Genomic DNA, 24,445 nt, shown 5'->3' on the forward strand with positions numbered 1-24,445 from the left:
TTTATATGGGAAAGGAAATAATCTTTGCAGGTAAAGTCTCTTCCTGAGGATATACAGCTCCCACAGTGTCAAATGTCTCAGTTCAAGCCTAAGTATCTATTACAAGTACTTATGTGCTGCACTTGGCAAACATATTAAGAGAAAGCAATGATAGGCAGGAATATTTTGACATCAGCTAAAACCCACCAAATTTTCTAAGTTTCCATTTTCCATGTGCCTACAAAGTACTTGTTATCTTGCCATGAGAGAAATACCGAACGATCGAAGAAGGTGCTAAGTGTTGGAAAAACTCCTGCCCAGGATGTCACATCTTCTCACCATATTCCACCCCGGCCTCCATCTCAAATATGTGTGTGTTAGCTTGTTTGAGATGCTAAGTGCTGCTTTTTCATTGCAATTTGGTATTTAGGAGATGATTGAATAGATATTACCAAACATTAAGGAACAGCAAGGTCAGGCTGCGGAGAGCTGAGGGCAACCGCAAGACAGGCTGGGACAGTGTCTTCACCTCCAAGGGGTCAGAGCCACGGTACTAGTGCAAGGGGAGCTCAGAGGGTCTGCTGGTGTTAACCGGGGTCAGCCAAGAGTCCCATCATTTCCAGAGACGCCCACAATGATGGGGCAGCTCCGTGGCACCAAGCTGGGAAGTCAAGTCACGAAGACAAAGTCAGGATCAGCAGAGTGCATGGCCAGACACGGCATTCCCGCAGCACAGGTCAAACAAGGACCAAGGCTGAGGCTTGAGCTAAATTTGGCTCCCAAGCTAGAGGGGGAAGCCCCCAGCAAGGATTCTTGTAGCTCTTTGTCCCAAGCTAGCTGCTTTCCCAGCAGCCTGACCCAACCTCACCTGCCTGTGTCACGTCAGCTAAAACCCCATGGTGGGAGAAGAGGTTGCAGAACTTGGTGGTGCCCTCAGGGCCCTGACATCAAGGCAAAAATGGATCTAATGGATCATTGCTTATGTATATTACATATAAGCCTTTCCAGCTTTTTTTTTTTTTTTTTTAAATATAGATACATATTAAATTACACACATGGCTGTTGTGGTTGCTTTGGTACTTTGATTCCCTTTATGGCCACAACTCGTAAACCAGCCAAAACTACAATGGTGGTGGAATGACATTTCAAAGATGTACAGAGAAGTAATACCTGGAAGTTCATATATCCAATAGATGGAGATTATTTGTACTTTTGCCATTATCTGGGTTCTGTGCTTGTGGAGATTTCTTTCTGTTTTGCAAGGGCTTGTTAATTTTCTAGCTGCCTCCCATACTGCTACAACTGTTTTCTCTGATAGAGCATCTGTAATGCTCTGAATGGAAACACATCCAAGGAATAGACACTCTGGGGATTATACACTTCTGTCAGACACATATTTCAAAAATTTTACAGAGGAAAATAAACTTGCTAGTAAAAACTAAAGCAGCAAACCCCCTTCAACCTGTAACACATAGACTATCAGATACATCCTAATGAAAAGTTAAATCAGCATTACAGAGAAATTTTAAGAGACCTTGAGGAAAAAAAAATACAAATTAACATGTCGTAACTGACATTGCAGGCTCTATTTCCACATACATAGGAAGCTCTGGCTAATAGCAATATGATTTCCACAAAGTACAGTCATGTCAGGCTGATTTTCTACTTTATGGACAGGCATTATTTCTGGGAATTAGTTGAAAAAGCAGGCATTTCTTAGCTGATTAAGGTTTAAAGGCCTGAGTAAACAGCTGTTTTGGGAAGAACAGTAGCCCTCTATAATAAGAATTGGTAAATTATTAACATCATCCAAAGATTTCTGATGAAACAAAAGAATCTTTTCAATTCTCAGAACATGAGGACCTGCTAGGTATCAGCACACCGGTGCGGTGGGGCTACTTATTAAAAAAATGCTAGGAGCTACGGTAGTGCAGCACAGAAGCTTTCATCATCGTATGAGAGGGCAGTATGTTAAGAATTTGAAAGCAGGGAAAGCCTGGAGGACATTGTCGCAGAGATCCACACACCATTCCTTAAACTTTTTTTCTTAAAAAGTACTTGGACAGATTAAGAGTTATTTTTGGAGAGTGACATTGAGGAAAGCCCTAATATTGTGCTCCTTGACTAAAGCAGGGATGCCATGCTATGTTGTAACTTCAAATGGGTATCTCTTTTCAACAGTGCTAGCAGACGACTGGTTAGAAACTGGTACAGACAGAATGAGTTCTAGCAATGAGCCTGAAAATGCTTTTGAGCTCCATTTTGGATCCAAATCAAGTTGGATTTGTTAAAACTTTGACAGCCATTGACAACTTATTTTGTACCACTGTATGCAATCCAGCGATTATAATGCGGTATTTCAGGCGTATATGGAGAAAAGGAGGTTTATCTTCCACCATCTACAAACTTTTGGGTTTCAGCCTGTGTTTAATTCTCCAGCATTCAGATCTTGTATTCTCACCAGCTTCTCACATCATGAGCTAAAGAGTCTCTTGACACTTTCATTATCTTCAGAGGCATTAAGCCATCATCACATCATTCCTTTCGATTTGCTTCTGAAGCAAAAACTTTGAGAGTTCATCTAGACAGCAGACATTACAGAGTCATCCAATGGGGTATAAATTAATAGTATATACTGATTAATACCCCATGGTATATACACCCAACTCTCCAAACCAGAAATTCAGTCCTATTATCACTTTATTCCCAAAATGAGTCAATATTTGAGTCTGAAATTAATTGGGAAAAATGCGAATTGTTGGAAATCTCCCAGCAGCCATGTAATGGAGAATCTCTCTCAAAGGAATCTCCACAGGGAAATGAATGCAATTAAGGACGAAGGTAATAAACTGCCAAGAAATTTTAACTAGCTAGAGAAGCCTTATTTAAACCCTGAGTTCCCCCAGTGAGGTTAACAGGGAGTGTCATCTGTCCCTGAGCTGCTGCAGAAAGATTTTTAAGTACAAAAATGAATATTCTACATAAATATCTCTGTATTTTTTGTTGCCTCTCTGCATATACCCTCCTAACTTATTAAGAAGAAATTAATAGCATTTGTAGAGGTCTCCTGTGCGATTCTGGTTAGCACCCTGTCTATCGTTTGAAGAAATCCAAATTATTATAGGCAAAGTGGCAAATGCGCTCTCCCTTTGCTACTTTACTGCCTTTGCTGCCTTTACTACTGTAGCAATAATTAAAATGAAGAAACTAGATCAGATACTCCTGGACTGTCACAGGTCCCAGAATGCCCTACAACACTTTGCTAATGAACAGCTGCACCAGCCTGAAGCTCTTTATGAGAGCAGGTCACCCCTTGAAAGGGTCCCAGTGGCAAAGCGTATGTTGTAATAATACGAGACTTTTTTATGGCTTGCAGACAGCTTCATACAAAAATATAAATATCAACTTTATCAGGCACACTATGGAGTTTGAGCTGACAAAGGCCTTTTTCTCTAATGCCTGAGAGCGCCGTAATAAAGAAAATAGGGCACTGGTAAGTATTGCCTGGGACTGTCCAGCAGTCAGGCAGCTGAAGGAACAGAGAGAGACCCAAGAAATAAAGCGGTCTTCAGTAGACAAACCTCTGCTGAAGAATCACGTTCATTATGTTTATTTGCTGAAATGTATTATATCAGGCCACAATGAATTTGGATTTTAACGGCTGCAGAGATCATGCCTGCATCGAGTGTATGAATTTACAGAAAACAGAAATAAGCCTGAGCCCAGAATAGAAAAAAGGGTGTTTGGCTGTTCTGAAGGAACAGCACAGAAAAAGCAGCTTTCCACCCTAGAGAGCAATGAGACAAATTCAAGAACACTTGGAGCATGCAGCTAGATGCAATTGTTTAAGAACCACTGAGACTGCTGAAGGAATTTCAGCCCTCCATTTCCCCCCCGCCCTCGATTCACTCCTTTTCCTATTATGCACATCTCCTCTTATTTTATAACTGTAACACTCACTCTAATGTGTTATGTCTATGCTGCATTGTCTGGCCTTGTACTGTCTGCAGCTTTGACAAGCTTTAAAATTGCCTAATTGCTTAGTTCTATCTGAGATCCTGGGAAAGATGCAGCATTTGGGAACATGCAAAAAGAAATTGTACTTTTCATTTGTTTTGCTGATTTTGTAGAAAAAAATAATTTAAAAGGCTTCCCCAAACAGGCTAGAATACAAGTTCTCCAAAGAGAATGTGATAAACCTTGTTTGTAATTTTAAAAAATTAGCGTCTGCTTTCACACTGCTGTCACCAGGAGATGCTTTGCTTCTGCTGAATGTGATGGTGAACAGTGAGTAGCAGCATAAACAAGCAGCACGGCAAAGGCTCATGCTGGAACAAAGAGGCAAGCACAGCTCTGATTTTGCAGGAGAACCTATACAAGGAGGGGACTATATTTGACAGTAACAAGAGAAAGAATACTTTAAAAAGGAAAAGAAAAAGGCAAGGAGAAGATATACGTGCCTGGAAGCAGTGGGATAAGTGCCAGGTAGAGACTAAAGACAATAGCACTGGAGTAAGTAAGAACTGAGAAGAGAAGCTGCTAGCTTGCAAACAGGGTCATGGGAGACAGAAGTTTTGGGGAAGACAATGCTCTGGAAACTGCGCGACTGAATGAAGGGAAGATTGAGAGTGCGACAGCCAGCACAGCGCAGAATGTAACACAAAAAGTCCTCGTGTAAAAATAGATGGGTTAGGGAAACAGAAATAGAATTGATGGTTTGGATGAAAGACAAAGTCAGGCCAAAGTGCACAGTTAAGGAATTCATAGAGGATTTTGCCAACCCAACGGACTATAAATCTGAGATTGAAAAAATACTTCTATGTATTTAAAAGTCACATATGTGGTAAGACAAAGTTTATTGTCAAATTAACCATGGAGGAGGAGTTCCTAAGTCTTCTGCTCAGTAAAGCCTCTCAACCATCTGAATTCCTTGTGGGTCACCATCTGAATTGAAAATGTACTTTTATCTGAAAATGAAATTATTTCCTAGACTACTTACCATGGCCTCATGGACCAGTAGTTTGAGAATTAAACCATTTTTAGAGACTCCAGAGGGCATGGGACTGAAGGAAGAGGTGGCAGCAGGAGCTGGGCAGTAAGTTTGGGATAAGGAGAGGTGCCTGTGTCCTGTCAGGGTGAAGGAGTAAGATCTGGGACTAGAAACATGGGGAAGAGGAGATGAAGGCAGGATAGTGGGCTATTTTGATTTGAGAGACTGAGCTGGTAGGCCTAAAATGCACACAAAGGACAAAGAACAAGGGATGGGGAAAGTTGGGCCTAGATCAGAGACACGTAGGAACAGCTCAGAATAAGGAGGGTTTGTCTCCAGAAACTATAGTGGTCTGAATCTCAATATTGATGCCAACAAACAAGAAATTGGATCGAAAACTTCCATATTTGGTAATGAAACATGCTGAGTCAGGAACTCTGTATCTTTGATTATTCTTTTGGTTACATTCCTTCAGTATTTTCATTTGGCTATTTTACTGAAGTTAACTGTACCAAAGTATGTTTTAAGAAAGTACTCGCAGCAAATCCAAGACAGTTTTCCAAATTTTCCCCCTTAAAAATTTCAAAGCATTTGGATGCTTGTGTTAGTGTTATACTGAGAATGGTATGCTCACACTATGCTGGGAATGACAGCCCCGAGAGAGCACTGGCTGGCATGCAGATTTGCATGTGGTATCTCTCTAACATGAGCTGAGGATCTGGCTTGTGTTCTGCATCTGTTTTCTCCTTTCCAGATCTGTGTTTTTATTGAAGTTCCCTTTAGAGTGCTTACAGAAAACTACAAGTTGGGACAACGAAGAAGAGACCACCACAGACAAACAATACATTACATACTACAGAAAAGATTCATTAGGATCTGGCACTGTGGAAGAAATAATCTAGTATTGCCCTGCAGTACAGTTACAAAATAGTGAGTATGTACAAAATTAACTGCTATTAGATGTATAAATTACTCCAGATCAAATGGGTTTGAAAGGCCACACCACTACTAATTTCTCTTCAGCTTAGCGTCCCCACGCTTCTACTGAATTTCTGACTGGTGTGCAGGACGTGTGACGCCAATGAGCACACCACTAGCAGCAGCGTTACTGCAGCTACCAGCCCAGTAAAGTCTGCAGGGAGCGGTAATAGCTTTTGTTAGAATAACTGGCCTGTTTGGGAAAAAAAAGTGTAGACAAAATCATAGGTACTCACTGGGGTTTTTTATATATGTCTCTCATGGATGTAAATTTGTGATTTTCAGATAAGACATTAGGAACTGGGGACACGCAAGTCTGAACTTTTCCTTTCTTGCTGCCTTTTGAAGGTATTCACCAAAATGAATTGCATATGTAACAAATCCTTATGAATTCTGGATAGGAAAACAAAACTCAGTTCACTAAAGGATAAACATATGCACGAGGATGAATTAATCTCCACACAATTTCCAGAAGTACAAACGGTTGGAGCTACAAGCCTAGAACTAATGTCGTTATTTAATCAGGACCAATCTGAAGACCGCTGTCATCTGAAGCCATAAATTCATGGAGACATCAATTTCCTGCATATGATGGAAACCCTACCAGAACATCCTGGCTAGACAATATATGGCCATTTGTCCTGATTGAATTTAAAACTTTCCTTGTTTGTGTGTTCATAAATCAAACCGAAAATCTAGACTATTTTGTTAAGAACATAACTGCTGATACAAGGAACCTATGCTACTTCTGGCAGGACAAAAACATAGGGTGAAATCCTGTTTGGATTAAATTAATCAGATTACTCAAAAAACCCCCCTAATCCCAACGCATTTGGGAAGACAAATGCGTGGGTTAAATCTCACTGAGGAAGAAATATGGCTTCAAACAAGAAAATTTATTAGCCAAATCCTTAACAAGACCAAGAATTCAGGTTGATGTTCAACAGTGCAGCTGCAGAGCTATGCTGGCTATTCAATATGTATGCCAGAAGAGTTCTAGTTCCAAATAAATCAACATAATATAGGCTTTGCCTGCAAAAGAAAGTGGCAGTGGTTTCACTAGGATTGTTTCTTTAAATCAATTTCATTAAACATGAAGCAAATCCACATGTGGACACAGTTAAATTGATTTACAGCTGGCTTATGTTGATTTAGTTTAATTCAAAGGGTGGAATTTTATATGGCAGCTATACATTGATTTAAGTGCATCTACACAAGACTGCAATGGTTCAATTTAAATAGATTTAAAAGAAGACTTCAGTTAAGCCACTCTTGCAACACATTAAATAGCAGGTTAGGTCTTACTAAGTAAACACACATAGAGGTGGATGACAGCCACTTTTCAAAGAACAGGAGATTCAAATCAATCTGAGTTAAATTTTATGCAACAGACCTGAGGTTGCCTATTTGTACAAAACTACCAAGGATTAGCTAAGACGCTGACTTAAAAATTTTCTTTTTTGACCTATGATCATTGTATTATAAAACTGACCCTACTTTTAAAGGGATTTAATATCTTCCATCAATCCTTTTTTTGTCTTTATTTACTTATTTTTTACATATATGTTCAACATCCTCCTGTTGCCACAATAACTTTTGTTTGTACTTATGGAAAACTCACATTCAGTATTCCAGCAGCACCGATCGTCTTAGCCTGCCTGTGAAGGACACTTAAAACCTACCAGTTTTTATCAGAACGCTTTCCTACAGTGCACAGAAGAAAAAAAATGAGAGAGTTTGATACAATACTGGATACCTTTTCTCATCAGTACATTCAAGTCATGCTCCAGAGACACTGTTTTTGTTGCATTCCCAGTGGAGGATCTAGGCCATGCAGCAGGGAACAGATCGCTGATTCTCATCTGCTTGTAATTCTGCAGTCAAGTTGTGAATCCTCATTTTATTTCATACCTGAACATAAGGGGAAGAAAATACCAAAGAGAAAAAGTGAGTTTTACAATATCCTTTTTGGTAAGCTGGGGTTCTGTTACTTTTTTTACTCAAAGGTTTTTTGCAATATCTTTGACAGATACAAAAAGAGAAAAGTGAACAGTACTTCCTTGGGATAAACATTCACTGGTCTGTGTACATTAGAATGAGCTACAGTGACTGTTCATTGCAATGGTCTCATCAGCACCAGCCGGTAAGTACCAAATGTCTTTGAAAATTAGGCCATTTATTTCAGGGCCTAAATAGGCACTTGGGAACCTAACTTCAAGTATGCATTTCTCAGTGCCATTCCTACTAGCCTCCAAGATGCACAATCCCTGAGCAGAGACCCAAACTAAATCTCAACTGTTTTACCCTTCCGAAGTCAGTGGAATTTTTAACATTTGCGGTGGTTCCAGTGGGACCAGGATTTCACGCTGTATCTTCTCTTTGCTCAGTTTAATGTTCAGCATGCCATCAGTGGTTAATCAGTACAAATGGGATTAATTTATTTGGTGAAAGCAGGACTGTGGTGATAGTGATTACCCCGTTTATTAGCTCTAATGATAGAAATTTTTTGTCATCTCCCTGCCACAACCGATGAAGAGAACACCACCAATTTGCAAGCATTTTATGGGTGAAAATACTCTTCGTTTGATGGTATTCTTCATGGACCAATTTGTGACATTAGACATGAGGGATGGGGGGCTTTAGCTGGGGAATCACCGATGTTAATGTTCTTGGGAAATATTCAATTGGATTCCTTTTTTCGCTGGGAATTTTTATGTGTCGTATCATCTCCTTTTTCTTTTCTTTTTTTTTTTTAAATACAATATAATGTATGTCAGAAGGCAAAATATTTTTATTAGCCTCAGAGTTAAGTCATCTTTCATAGTCATGACTAAATGATACGTGGAAAGGGACTGATCTCTAAGGCAAAGACATTTCCATTTACAAAAGTGGAATTTTAATAAGATGTTCTCGTGAGCCTCATTCCAGCACGTTTCTGGAAAAGGCTCCTTATGTCATTACCAGTCCCCCAAGCTAACCACTTCTGCACTAAACAGTCTGGAGCAGAACAGTTTTCAGCTGCCAGCCAAGGCACAGTGCTATTGCTGCTCCTTCATGGATCTCGGATGACCCCAGGACTACTCCAGAATCCACATCCAAACAAAAAAAGAACAATACATTTACTGTCTGCTCAGAAGAAAAGAAGTCTGTAATTACTATGTGGACAGTAACAGGACGCATGGAGTCTGTCTATAAAGATAAGAAATTGAATAAAGGCTAGCTGAGAAGCGTTATACCGACCTTTAAAAAACACTCAGAGAAAAAGAGAGGAAGAACAGCGATACTAACAAGAGCAGAGTATGTTGGATTTCTGTCAATATTCTATGGTGTCTAGTGGTGTAAATATGAAAAAAACCAATAATAATAATAATAATAATAAAAAAAATCAAACATAAATCCTGATTCCACTGAAGTCAATGGCAAAACTCCCATTAACCTGAACAAGACCAGAATTACTTCCACAACAGCCTTGTGTACTTGTCACTGTACAAGATGCTAGTCAGTATTATACTCCGCTGTAATCACTATTAAAATGTGACTAGTCCTGGAAATATTTTGCTGTTACCCATCTTACTTTCACTCTGATTTCCAGAGATGTGGTTCCACTTCCCACAGCAGCACACATACTTAACCTGATTCAGACCAAGGGAGTAGAGATTTGCTTGAAAATCAAAAGATGCAAAAAAAATTCTACCTAACTATTATAGACTGCTGTTCAGACTTTAGCTGAGAATAGTTTCAAGATGTGGCTGAATATAAACACAATATAATCAAATGAAAAAAAAGGGCAAGTTTAGAGTAGCCATTCCTACCTGTGGCCTGCAAACTACTATAACGCCATAAACTATTCTTAAAAACCTAGAAAAGGCAATGAGGAAAAGCATTTATATTGCCAGTAAACATAAATTCACTCTGCAGATGTCTGCACTGCCCATGGAAGTTTTTGAGAATCCAAAAATTCAAAGAAGTTGAAAAATCAAATATATTTAAAAAGTGGTATTGTTAAACTTGCTAACAAGATGTCATAAGTGGACTTAGAAAATTAGGATTATCAATATTTATGCAAAATACTTATCACAAAAAACCTGAGTAGCAAACCATTTTAACAAGGGGTTAGAATTTGGATGCAAACCTATTCATTCAAGGTACCTTCCTCAGGCTGAAATCCATGTACATTTCATAGGCAGGGAACCTATATGAGAATGGATTCTTTGGGGTTACTAAGATTTTAGGCTGGTTCCCTAAGTAAAAGAAACTTCTTTACTCATAGTTTTTGTGTGCTTGTTTATCTTATCTTTCCACCAGTAGCTTCTGAGCAGTCCGAGTTCAGCCAAACTTGACCAATAACTAAGTTCCTACAAGTTTTGTAAGTGCAGTCAGGTATAAAGAGCAAGAAAGTATGAGCACCTTGGCAAAGGAGAAAAACTGCAGTGTCAGTTTTACTTTGCTTGACACCAAAGAATCCACACAGAAAGGAAACGTGCTAAGTGCCATTGTCTTCAGTCAGACCTCAAAACCACTGCAGGACACTAACCCATAAAAATGCAGTTTTTATTGCCTCTGGCAGTCCCAGAATGATTTGTTCTGAGAATAGATACAGCAGCAGATGTATTACTGATTAGGAGTTTTGCTACTGTCTCAAGGGTATTCAGGACCTTAACCTTCCACACGGAGGGCAAAATCCACGGCACACATGGACTAGTGTTATGCTTCCATTAAGAGCAGGTGATGTAGCCCAGAATTCTTGATCTGTAATCAGGCTGGGGTGACAGAGTACACAGTCCTGCATTTGTAATTATTTCAGTACTTGCTGATTTATCCAAAGGTTGCAAGTTTCCCGATAGCCTTGTTTTTGATTAGGATGCCAGGCTGAAAAATATGTGGTAATTTATTGGAAAATCTCAGGCTCAATTCTGTAATGCATACTTACTGCCATGACCGGATAGATGTTTATCCCGTTTCAGACTTAGGTGATGTCAATACTTATGTTCACTTATTACAATAATACTTTAAAATCATAAAAGCCAATCAGCTCATCTCAAGTAGGAATGACAGATTTAAACATCTAAAATGAATGGATATTAACGGAATAAATTGGTTTTAGTCTACAGATAAAATTTATACTTGGAATAATTTTTAAGCAACTGGAGCTAAATTAAAAAATAGTTATTTTCTTTAGGTGAGTTTAATTAGACTGCAGGATCCGAGGAAGCGAGCTAAGTTTTCAGAGCACTTCCCTGCCGCACTGTGCAGGGAAGGTGCTGGACCACAGGCACCGTGTAGCAGCAGGAACTGATACCAGGGCCCAGCTGCTGAGCTGCTTCCAAGGGCTGACTCTGGCAATTAATTCTTTGTGTGTTGGGTGGGCACCACCACTTCGTTCAGACCAGGAAAAGACAGAGCAAGTAGCCCTCCAGAAGAAAGACCAGTAAAGCTGCATGTGCCCATCTGCCGCGGGACTTCAGCCGAAGAGCCGCTGTGAAAGAAGCCCTTGTGCAGTAGCTGTTTCTTAACTAGCTCCTTTTCTGGATGCCCTCATTCTTTCCATGCAAATATAATACACTTCTGAAAAAGAGTAATCAGTATCAAAACAGCACAACTGTGACAGAACAAGACCATCTGCATAGGGCATTGCTTCAAAAACAGCCTTTTCATTTTACATTCACACTTCAATCTGAAATGACTTTCCAGTGCGAAAAGCCCTTGTTTAACCCGAACTATAGACCCATCCACAAAACCATTTTGTTTTGCAGACTAAGTATTATTTTTGCTCTTTGTTTGAAACCACACGTAAGTTGTGCCTTAGTCTGGGTCAAGGTGTACCAAGATACTGAGAACGAATGAAGAAAAATGAAGAGTCAATGTTCTCGTCTTCAAGATGGTACTGGGTTGCTCCAGAGCTGGGCCATAATTACAGTCCTCTCTCTGGCTTCCCCTCTCTCGTTTCTCAGGGAAAACCACCAGCGTCCCAGTCTGTGCCCAGCTTACTCTTTACGGTCTCCTCAGATCTGCAGGGAGCTCAGGCCCTGCTCTTCTGTGAAGGGGAGGGCAGCTGCCCCCCAGAGAGGGAATAAAAAAGCTCAAAGTAGCTTTTTACTTCCTTAGGTGGTGGCAAAAAGCAGGTCACAGGCGAGCCCTGCTCTGGAAGCGCTGAACAGCAACGTTCCCCGTCCGGCGGGTCGGACAGCGGCCGGCACATTTGCATCGCTCTTACCAAGCGCCTGCAGCTCTTGACCCACACATTTCTTTTACCCTGGAACATGGAATAGCAATGCTGGAAGTGTTTGGGTACCTCTGATTGATTTCTCTCAAGGTTTTGTATAAACACATACAACTGAATTATTTATGAATTGCTACCTTTTCCCCTACCATGACAAAACACTGTATTAAAAAAGGATGCAAACCAGTGTCAGACCTTTTATAAGGAAGAAAAAAGCATTTCCTGTGCGCTTGCAAGATGGTTCCTTAAGAATGCTGAAAGCCGAAATTTTGCATGATACTGCAGTGAAGGAAAACTTGGAAGTAAATTTACATTTTTTGCAGTTTAAAAAAAAATCTCTGAATGACAACTTTCCTTCCTTCAGTAATTAAGAGAAGCTACAGTTCTCTTTCAATCAGGATGCAACGGTTTTAATATACTTTACATATGAACTGTGGAAAGAATTTGATAATACACCTCAAAAAACCAACCGGCTTGTTTTGTAGTGGTCAAAAATAGCTACAGTCTTTTCTGCAATTCAAAATTCAGTAATTTAAAACATTACAGAGCTCTTGTCTTTAGACTTCCCAATCAGCTCTTGCAACACGAACGATGCCTTATTACTGCAACTGCTACTTTTGTCTATTGAGTCAAGTCATTCGAAAAATGATTTCATGGTAGAAAAACTGCCCTAATGACAATGAATATAATTTCGAAAATTATTTCATTCCATGAAGGATTTTACATAATTTACATTAACTGATTTTTAACATGCCAGCGATTTATGATCTACCAACCAAAGAAAATACCCAGCAAATGAAAATGCCCTATGAAGAGTATGCATTTACATAGTGAGTTTACATTTAATCTGTAGTTGAATGTGCATAACCACAGCCCTTTTCACAGGCTGAGCTCTGCCCAGGTATGTCAACTATCAGTCGTAGTGACCACTACACACATGCCATATACATGCCAGCTATCTCAGCCCACCGCCACTGCCCTGCAACAGCACAAAGCAACATTACCCAGCTGTTCAGGGCACAGACCCTACGATTTGAACCCACCAGGGGACCAGAAGTCCTTTTACTTTGGGGTTTGGCAAGTACAGCAGCCCCACTGCTCTCCTTATCATCATGAATAGGCAGAGAGAGAGAGAGAGAGAGAGAGGAGAAAATATACAGCCATAAACTACGGTTGGTCTGATTATTAAACGTCAGGAAAGAACAATTTGACAGTGCAGCTATGAGAGGTAAGGTATCAGTTGGAAACACCTCGCCTGCCTGGAGCTTGCCACTACCAGTACCAGGCTGACAGGATTCCCACAGCCTTCACTTCCTTACTTCTGTACTTTTTATTTGCTTGGTAAACACCTTTGGGTTTTTTCACCATCTTTGACAGTGAGATTTTAACAACTATTGGAAATAAATTGACCAAAACCATGTAATCTCTCTTGCAGAAGTTTCAGCTATTGAGGAAGAGTGAGCGTGTGCGGGGGAGTGCTAGGAAGGGGGTCCCTCTGTGGACGTACTCTGAATATTCACTTTTGGTTTCCAGGCAGTGGCATCAAAGACAGAAACTCCCATCAGCTTTGGGCTCCAGATATTCAACCCAAGCTATGATGAACAAAATTGATTCTAAAGTTAGTTTTTCAGCTATTATTAATGTTCTTGTTTTCTAAAATATTAATTCAAACAGATAAGAAAATGTATGCCATTGCCACATATCCATCTTCCTACCCACACACTGTCTATCTAGGTATTATGTTATCTGTCTGAAAATTGAGTTAATTCCCAGGTTGAATGAAGTTCATAAAACTTTCAGCAAAGCTGGGCTGAATTTTATGAGCATGAAGCCACATTACAGCTTGGGAAAGAGATCACGGTAAGCTCCCTGGAATTGCATGGTTTCATTGGAAATCATGCAAAATTTTGTAGGTTCAGCTGTGTCTTGCTTTGAATTTATGAATTTTCTCAACTTCTAAATTAAATCTAGGGTAGGAACTTGCCTGAATTCAGTAGGAGAGCAACGCATCCATCAGCTACTCCTCAGTCCCTCATAGCCCAATGAGCACTGCTTTACGCTTGAGATTCGACTATGTTTACAAGTAACAGAGAACACTGTATTAGCAAGCATTGTAATTTTAAACAGTCTTGTCCCATTTACAGAAAACTTCTAGTAGGGAGGAATCTGCACGCTTTCATCCTTCAAAGCACAAGCATTGCCTTTTACTGTACTGTTAGTTGTGGAACTACCTAGAGCGCAGCACTGCATTTTGTGTGATCAAATCAGCTAAACCATACCGACCACAAGCCCTGCACTGTAAACTGGGGTTCTCCTTCAGCTCAGGTTGAAAGGCGTCCGTGAGGAAAAGGCAGCATGCAATTGCTGTGGGGATGCAGGGAGAGAGCTGAACAGAGGCCTTGTCCCCCCAGATTTGTGACCGAGAGTGCACATGGCACCCAGTGCTCCTCAGGGAGGAAGGAAAGGTGCTGCAATGTTCTTTGGCCCCTCAATTTATAACCACGCTCCATGCTAGCTGTCACCACTGGCACTGCGAGAGGCATTTTAATGACCTTGTGGAACTGAAGGAAGATCCAGGGAACAAGAAGCCAGTCAGCCTCACTTCAATCCCTGGGTAGGTGATGGAGCAAATCCTCCTGGAAGTCATTTCAAGACAAGGACAAGACAAGAAGGTGTTTAGGAGTAGTCAGCATGGGTTTATGAACGGGAAATCAAGAGACAGTGGGCATAAATTGGAACAGAAGAAATCTGGCTTAAACCTAAGAAAAAATTCTTTACTGTGAGGGTGACTGACCACTGTCACAGGTTTCCCAGAAAGGTTGTAGAGTCCTTAGTTGGAGGTATTAAAAACCCAACAGGACATGGTCCTGAGAAACGTGCTCTAGCTGTCCCTATTGAGCAGGGGGGCTGGACCAGATGATCTCCAGGGCTGCTTTCCAACCTCAGCCATTCTGTGAATTGCTATAAGGTGGTTTGTTTTGGGATCAAATAACTGAAGCCTATTGCTGCCATCACGAAGCTATACCAGATGTGACTTCAAGACATTTGTTACAAACATAGTACAAAACCAGTCAACCGCAGGGCATCAACTTTATCTCTTTCTTTAAAGATAAGGTCTGTGCTTGTAAGAAATAACTTTTCTAGAAGCATTTCTGGAGGAGGAGGAGATGTGTATCTGTTACTGAGTTTATCTCCGGGTAACTGACTGATAGGTGGAACATAGGAGCCCTTTCGTACATCAGCACCGACAGTGCTGGAAGTGCACCATAGTGGTCAACTGCACCTCATACAGCTTTTTATCACAACACAGCCTGCAGTCTCAGACTGTTGATTTCAATAAAAATACTCCAAACATCTTTAAGAGTCCTCTTCACCTCTGCTAATTGTTATTAGGAGGCATGTCATTATGTATCAGCTCTTACTAAGACAGAAGATTGAAGACCTCTTCTCTAGCATTGATAGGATAAGGAGCTGGAAGATGGTTTTTTAAAATTTATTTGGTGGAAGGGAGTAAAAGGATGAGGTTGAGGGATTATACAATATCACACAGAATTATAGGAAAGAAGCTCAGGTACATGCTGTTAAAATCAAACAAAGGATCATGCTAAAGGAAGTAGCAAACTTTTTTTCCAGGCCTCTCAAATAGCAAAAATACTCAGGACTGCATTTAGGATGCACGCAAAATACTTATTCTCCTAGCAAGTGATGCCCTTTGGGTGAGAACCGCAGTATATTGGCAAGACAAAGAGAAGCTTATACTGCCTGTACTAGTGTATGATGTTATTCTTCCATGAATGAGAGGGTTTGGTCTGCACAGCTATCAATTTGGCAGACTCCTCACACAGCAAGCCCTGCTGTACTGTCTGCAGAAGAGGATCTTTTCTATTGCTTTCAATAGCTACCAGGCCCAATTCTTGCAAAATAAACCCCGGAATCAATACACTCTCTGAAGCAGCTTTCACCTCTGACTTCATCTTGCCCTGTGTCAGGGGCTCTCAAACTATGGTATACAAACCATTTCAAAGCGCTGTGCCTGTACTGTGCTGCAGCTGTGGTAGCTGGAATTGAATCCCAATTCATTTAACAGCACAGACAAATCGAAAAGCATGAAGTGCTCAGGCAGCTTGGTGAGGCTGAGCATCCCTGCAAGAGATGTCCTAGAAAGAGCAAGATGTACTGCGAATCAGGGTTGGGATAGGTCCCAACTCTATGCTACGCTCAAGCACAGAGCTCAGGACGAAGAAGTTCAGACAGAGCTTCCCTCTCCTCTGCTCATCTGTACAGCTGCTGCCACTGCTGACAACGGCACCCGTCACTGTTGGGAATGACAAAATCTGGTCAAAGACAGTTTGGTCAGTGTTACTTATGACCACCAATACAAAATGGAGGCAGCAGGGAAAAGTAGAAAATGAAGGGCGAGTCTTAATGAATTTCCTCTGAGCAGCTTTCATCTCATACATCACACATCAATGCAGCATTTAAAATTTTATTTCTTTAAGGCAGTAGTAGAAAAATTAAATTATGCATTATTAATAAAGTAACTCACAGCGAGGCTAAAGCCTTTCAAGAAGGTGAACAGACTTTTCAGAGGCTCTACTGCAGAAGATGAGATGGTGGTGCTACCCACAGAGGAAGGTATTTGGAACCCTTTCTAAAACCTCTCAGAAGTGTTTCTGGACGCTATCAGCTGCAAAGGATTTACTACTGGGATGGCAACTGTCAAAGCTAGTGAGAGAATAAAACTGGCGATAAAGTTGGCTTTGCAGTTCAGGACTGGTTGGTGATCACTCCTCAGTCACAGTGCATGTTTTGCATAGACATGGCTTATATGGTACCATTTAGGTGAAAGGGAGTTCTGCGAGTTCAACGATCTAAAGACAATTAGACCTCATAAAAACTAATTGCCACACAAAGCACCTTGCTCCACAGCAAAGACATGGAAAACAGAAAACCAAGCCCTACCTGTCAGGAAGACTCTTAGCAGATAGAAAAAGCTCCACAAGTTGCTATCTCAGCATTACAGATATGCATGAGCTTAACCATGTATGCGTGATATCGGATACATGTGAGGTTAAACATTGAACTGGATACTAATCAGTCTCCGTTTTTAGAGACCTCAAGCCCACAAAAAACAGTAAAAAAACCCCACAACACATTTCACAAAGCTCTCTAGTGAGAAATTGTGTGGAGTGTCAGAGTGGGGCTTGGGAGACCTGATCTGCGGCCCAGCCTTGCCACCAGCTTGTGAATGCCTTCAGCACCCACCCCGCTCATCCCCATCCCAACTTGCCCCTCTGGGGCATGGGCAGAGCCATGCTCCTCTGCTTTGCAAAGACCTGCAGGGTCTTCCCACCAAGCGCTAGCGCTGCTCTAACACTCAAGCTTCTGCTTTAAAAAGCACTACTTCTGCTCCCATCTAAATGGCTTGTTCACAGGCTCGCACACATTGCGCCTGGTTTCACTACAAAGTAATACACAAAGCAGATTCCTTCCTATAGCACGGCTACCTGCACATATAGATGTTTTTCAATTATTACTATTATCTATAGGGTAAAAGAAGAAGTATTGACAAATACTGAAAGGATCCGTACTAAGGTTTGTATCAGTACAACCATTCACATGTAACTATTATAGCCACAGAGGACTATAATAGTTAACACCAGCACAAAAACTGCTAAGACAAGTGTAAGCCTGAGGTCATATAATCCAAAGCAAATGAAGTCCTGGAATTTATGGTACTGCACATCAGCTGGGTACCATGATAATTCATAGCCTTTTACATATGCTAACTAATATGAGTGCTTAGTTTCTTTAAGCTAATTTTACTTCTCAGTTCAGACGGATTAAAAAGATCATGAACACAGTTGCAAGCAGAAATTTGCGAAGCTGAGGTAATTTAATAATTGCAAGTCATAAAGCAATATCCCACTTTTCTTACCCTGTCAGCGCTGGCATGAAGTGACATTAGTGCAAAAGAAAGAAGATTGCTTTTGCAGACTTGGCGGGGTAGGGACAGGGCCTTTCGGTGGGGTATACCAAGTTGAAAAAAATCAAGCCTCCTCCCTTACTGCAGTAACAAATAATTACTGAACCAAAACAGATAAGGGCAATTACCAATGATCTTGAGAAAGATTATTTTAATATGGCACAGAGCACTGTTATGGCAATTAAATTGCTTGTAAAAAAACCCCCGAACTCAGCAGGATTTTAACATCTGCAGGTAGGCAAATCTATCAACACTCCTGCTGTGTTTGAAAACAGCTGTCGGCACAGCTTATACCATGGTCCTAATCTGTTCCATAGCGCTGCTTTTTCTGCTGTGCTTCACTGCTCCTTTTTCCCATAGAACTATATGGGCTTTAGCAGTGGGAGGATGCGATCCCTGCCTACCGTAGTGATAGTTTATGCAGCCCTTTTGTTTGCTGTTACGAAAGTCCCTTCACACCCTGCCACACAGTCAGGGGAAGTCTGCCTCAAATTCAGAAATATTTCCTTTTGAACAGGAATGGAGGCGAAGAATGGAAGTGTGTGACAGAGGTCTGGGAGGGAGGGAAGCTTGTCTGCAAATCCCGACATGAGAAATATAAAAATAATTTCAAAGTGGTAAACCCAGAATCCAATTCACAACACTTACTCTGGTATTGACATTCTAAAAAAAGGCATTACATAATCTGAATGCAACAAAGTAATAAAAATACAGCTTGTTTTTGTGCTAGCGAGGTCTTCACTCACTTACTCAGATTAGAAGCATCTGGTATTGAACTGCATTTCCTTTACTACGTGGGATATGTTTCCCCTCCGTGGAAAACATTTGTGAACATTTTTCAGTATATACTGTGTGAAGCTTCCGTTCTTTTTCTTTCAAAATATTGCGTATATAGATAATACCCAGACCTGCATGTAGAATACACATCATAGCTGAGTCTTCATAACATTCAGCGTTTCCCAAACACAGGGACCAGAGGGGATGCTCTGTTTCTTCTCTTCTCTCTGCACCTATTTCTGGAAGAGGCATCTTGCTGAGGGTTAATTAATACTCAAACATGGGTAAATTGATATGCAAAGGAGCACCCGAAGTGTCCAGACATTTCCAAAGAGGTGGCAACAGAAGTGATTTCCTTGCAGGTGGATTTGCTACCCATGTTCAGCTCATACAGAGAGACACAGGTTCTATAGGGGATTTTACATTATCAGCATCTTTCTAATTAAATGTCAATAGCTTTAAGAGGCTATTACTGCTTGTAAGATTCACTTCCAAGCCCTGAAACTTTGCTTTTCCTAACTGTCTTCTCTCTCATACTTTTTTAGAGAATTACACTACTAATGATGGGATTAATATTAAGCCATTTCATTATAAATGGGTTGGATGTACTGTTAATATCTTGAATTAATCTGTATTTGGCAAGCACACCTCTGCCCTTGTCCTACTTTCCAAAAGAAATTTAGAATGACAGATTCATTAGCTGTCATAAATAAAATGTCTGCAAGGTTAACCTGTGAGAGAGGACTGGATACCTTTTATAAGAAGACAAACTAAGCATACCTCTCCAAGAATCACAGAAATTAGACAAAGCTACAGGTGGTTTCGCTTGCTTGTTTTTCTCCCCACTTTCTAGTAACTGTAACTGTTGCTTTCATCCTGAGGGCTCGGCTCTTTTTTTTTTTTTGTCGGGTGCTGTACGGATGGTAAAAGTGCAAATTCTCACCCATTTCCCTTTGAGCTTGTCAAACCTAGTGAGCTTGCTTTCGAGAAGGCCTTAGTCTCTCTGCTCAGGCTGGGACTCCGCTGACCCTGGTGATACTGCCAAGCGTGCTAGCAGTCAGTCCCCTGCACCGTTCCCAGAGCCAGCCACCTTCCAGACTTCCACTGCACACGCAGCAGAGCTCAGCCTGAACCAAATCACGTTTTGCTTTCTGTAAAGGGGTTAGGGAATTGGGCAGCACTAAAAGGAGGAAAAAAAAAAAAAAGCTTGCTGAATCATCTTCCCCTTTGCAACGCAGCCAGCCAAATGCAGTCTCCAGCCTTCCGCTTGCCTTGGGGGCATCTGCAGTCAGATCCTGCTTTACGTCAGACAGCAGATGGAGACGTCAAAGGGATAAGAAGTGCTCCTTCCGAGGAAGAAACACCCTTTGAGGGGTGGTGGGGGACAGGATGATTTCCGTGACTCACCTTTTGACAATGGTACAAAAGTAGTGTTTGGGGAATTGTTATTATTGACCATGTTATTGGCCACATAAATCAACAAGACTTCCTAGGACAGCTAAGCGCCTAACCTATTGCAGCAGGTATTGCACTGTCCGAACAGGGGCACAGGAAATAAGGGACGTTACTTCAGGCTTCTGCTTAGCTTTGAAGTGAACTATTGCAGACAAGGGAAAAAAAGAGAAGAAAAGAAAAAAAAAAAAGATTGATTTTCCTTTTGGCAAATATTTGGCTACAAGGATCTGCTCATCTGTCATTTGTCTTGCCGTGAGAACTGGCCTTTGCAGAATGAAACAAACAAACACTGCTACACTGTATGGCATTTTGTATTGACATAAAAGCCTCGCTGAGGATAACAGACATTTATAGAGCAATTCATATGACTTTAAAATTATCAACCTTTGCCTTTGCTTAGCATTATTTAATCTAATAGTTTGCATTTGTTATTTGAAATGTACGCAGAGTAGATTGTGTCGCTGATAGCTACGTGAAAAGCCTGCTGTCTGTTAAGAAGACTCACCATTTGTGTGTGTACTAACGTCCTCTCCTGAGGACAGGATTTCATGTGGGCAATTACAGGCAGACTATGTTCCCCACCTATTCCTTAGAGGGGGCAGAGAATGGCTGCACCAGCAGAGATTCCCCAGAAGACTCATGTAGTTCCCCAGAAGATCCATAGACACGATAGTACAATCTTCCACTGCATGGGGTGGGTTGGAAATGGAAAATATAAACTGCTATACTTGCTCTGATTATGCTCAGCTCGCTCCTGTTCCCTTGAGGGTCACTGCCAATTGCCAAAGGTTGGCATAATGCTGCAGCTTCTATAAAGCTGCTGTGTGTACAGGCAAAATTCAGGGACATGGAAGGCAGCTCACTCGTACCGAACTCCCTGACAGCTCATCCTTCACATTTCCTACCACCCACTCGCACACAACACTTCTGCTTTGTGAGCACAAGCATGGTGAAACAGGGAATTGGGCTCTAATTGCCAGAAGTCTTATCCTGTGGCTACTTTCTGGGAAATAACAACTTCACAGCCAACTCCTGTGATGCACAGCTAGGACTTGGTCACCACAAAGAGAGAGAAAATTTCCTGTATCTGTTGGAATAATTGAATTCTTGGTGAATCTTCAGCTAAAGTCCATTATCCTTCAGGAAGAGTGAATTTGGACCATTAATGTCCACATTCTGATCTTCGCCGTCCCCTGTCTTGCTTTGCTTTAGTATGACAAAAGAGATACATGGATAATATAATTGTTTAGCTGACAATGCACAGAAGAAAACTCCAGGGACAGACAGTTATTTATGCCTGAATGTTGGGCTCACATTCATATTTATGTAGCTGGATAAGCATTCTGACTATCAGGGTTATTATCACATCAAGATTTTTAAAGGCAGCTGATACAAATAGGTTCCACTGAGATGCCACTCAGCCCCAGCTCTTCTCTTTTCTTCTGGGGTCCAGGTAGCCTTCAGTAAGTAGATGATATACAAAGTATACCTTTGTGTAAGCTAAATCTTAGAAGTGGTGTTTGATACTGAAGCAACACATTTTACTGACCAGTGAAAAGCATAAAATTCACAAAGCGTATTACTATTTTCACGCAAGTTCTACGCTTTTCTTCCAAGCAGTATTATCTTTTGAAGTACATTAAAAACCACTGCAGAGCTGGGAATACCCTGACAATCAAAGGTCTCATGAGCATACCCGGTAATTACACTAAAGCTACACCTGAGAGTTATCCGAAATAATATCTTCGGTGATATTAGAGAAGACAAACAGGGACTTTGACTGAATACCAGCGAAGCTCAGTAAAGTCTGTTTCTCGGTTGCCTTACCATCACCCAGCACCATGGGAACAGGCCGATTCTTCAGGGATCCTCGCTAGAACCGTGACACACCAGTGCTGCTCTTATAATTTTAAAGCCCGTATTTTAACCTGCTCCCCCCGCAGACGGGCTCGCCGTAACACATCCCTCAGCCTCGACTCCAGCTTGAAGCACACACACAGGACTCGGGAAGCCGCCAGCAGCAGCGACGTCCCTCACCCCCGGGATCTCGGCCCAACAACAGCTCCAAGCCAGCTCCCACCCGAGACCCGCGGCCGCGCGTGTGGACGGGCAGCACGCCACGCGCGTCCCCGTTCCGCAACGGCCGTCGTTCGGGTTGCCCCGGGCGCCCGGGACCCCTTCAAAGGCGAAGCGGGTACGTGAGCAGCTCACCCCGGCAAATGGCTGCCTGTCTCACAAGATGGCACCTCAGCGGCTAGGCCTGGGGGGCACCGGTCACGCCTGTCTGTCGCGCTTCAAGGTCTCAAAGAGAAGACTTTGTATCGCGGTGCGGGAGCGAGCTCAGGCTTACGTTGAGGTTTTCGTGAACGCCGTGCGCGTACTTGCTGGCAGATACATTTACTGTGTGACTTAGCGGTGATGCCTGTCCTCGATGGGGAGGTGAAAACATGACCCAGCAATGGTACGCTGAGAATGGAAACAATCTTTTGGCTTCAGATAGCCCTTTTTGATAAAGACAGAACAGTTCTTTCAGTAAATGAAGACAGGTATTCTTAAAAGAGCTGTTTTCTAGGGTTTTGATAGTAAAAATAGCTCTAACGCTACTCAAAGAGCAGTTTGCTTTTTTCCTTAGGGTGTGGGAGCAAAGCCATACACAACATCACAGAGCCAAAGAACAGTTTGTTTCAGGTGGCGTTGAATGGACTCCGCTCTATGAAGACACTGGCACTAACAGAGGTACAAAAACTAGACAAGCTTTTGGGCACAAAAGCTTGTCCTAAATTCAGAGGTGGAAGTCACAGCCTTTAAAGCTAAACGCAGCCAAGTACAAATGCAAGTTAGCAGACTTCTGTGTGCTTGACTGGCTATGTTAATAATTGTTTAGACAATCTGAAAGAAAAGGTAGTTGGTAGCCGTGAAACGACATTAAGAAGGACTGAAGCGTTAAGCTGGGTAAGGCTGCCGGGACCTGGAAGCATTGCAGCTCCACCAGCAATGAGACTGCTAATGGCAATTCATTGCTCACCTGAGCCAGGCTTCAAGCAGTGGTGCTTCCTTTTCTGTGTTGTGATGCTGTGGATGCTGGAGATTCAAGGATTAGGATATGTGACATTTTCACAGCATGAGCCTCAAGCCAGCAGGCTCTTAAATCACCAAGTGTCCAAACAGTTTTCATTGTGCTTTCATCCATTCCCTGCGAAGTAAGATCAGCAGGGGAAAAAACTGCCTCCATACATGAAACGAGAATAGCACAACACCTGCTGGGTCGGAAACTGTATTCATGAGGTACGTAAATGAGCTGACAACAGGAGGACATTGTAACTGGTCCTGCAGCATAAACCCTGACGCAGCTAACGCAGCTTTCCTAAGATATATGGGGTTCATGAACTAAAACCTGGCTATTACAGAAGGAAGCAGTGTGTGTTGTTCGGAAAGCCTACAAAATGCAGGAATATTAGCCTCATCTCAGGGAAAACAAATAAAAAAGATGAAAGCAACAATTCCAGAGTATCAAGAAGGCCTAAGGGGCTTGCAGATGCCCATCCATAGAAGCTATAAAAAGTGTCCAAACCTATGAATATCAGCCAGTGCCAGCCTCTCCCAGCCAAATGCACATTGCTTCACAGGTCCAGTAACGTATTTTTACCCACCGTGTTAAGTACGGTATTTGTTCCTGGGAGGAGACACTGCAGAGTCAGGTGTGGGGAGCAGTGCCTCCACCAGCACCTCCTGGGAGTTCCTCTTCGCAGGTGCAGGCATTAGAAAATGAGCTAGAGCATTGGCTGCGCCACGCTGAGGTGCCTAAGCCAGCGCTCAGTCAGAAGCAATAGAGCCACATTAACATAATACTCCTTTTCAGCCAGGCTAATGAACCTGGGCAAGGTACCACATTAATTCAGCTTCCAGCCCATAGGTTAGGTTTGTCTCTGCCTGCCACTTTACGCTGTGAAGACATGCCCTGAGATCTCGGACCTGACCCTGAGCAGGAGGCTGGCCAGAGACCTCCTGAAGTCCTTTCCAGCTTGAATTATCCTATGATACTGTGAAACAACCCATTCTG

The 24,445-nt window shown here is 41.8% G+C and overlaps 1 protein-coding gene across 1 annotated transcript in view; it reads right to left on the reverse strand.

The window, feature by feature from the left end:
* SHISAL1 (shisa like 1) overlaps nt 1-24,445 on the reverse strand; it is a 204,168-nt gene that overhangs the window by 108,400 nt on the left and 71,323 nt on the right. Inside the window, exon 2 of the mRNA XM_052789972.1 lies at nt 7,704-7,858. The gene's annotated coding sequence lies outside the window, so the exon portion shown is untranslated. The remainder of the gene's footprint in view (nt 1-7,703; nt 7,859-24,445) is intronic.

Source organism: Harpia harpyja, chromosome 6 (genome assembly GCF_026419915.1).
Source record: "Harpia harpyja isolate bHarHar1 chromosome 6, bHarHar1 primary haplotype, whole genome shotgun sequence".
Classification (NCBI taxonomy): Eukaryota; Metazoa; Chordata; class Aves; order Accipitriformes; family Accipitridae; genus Harpia; species Harpia harpyja.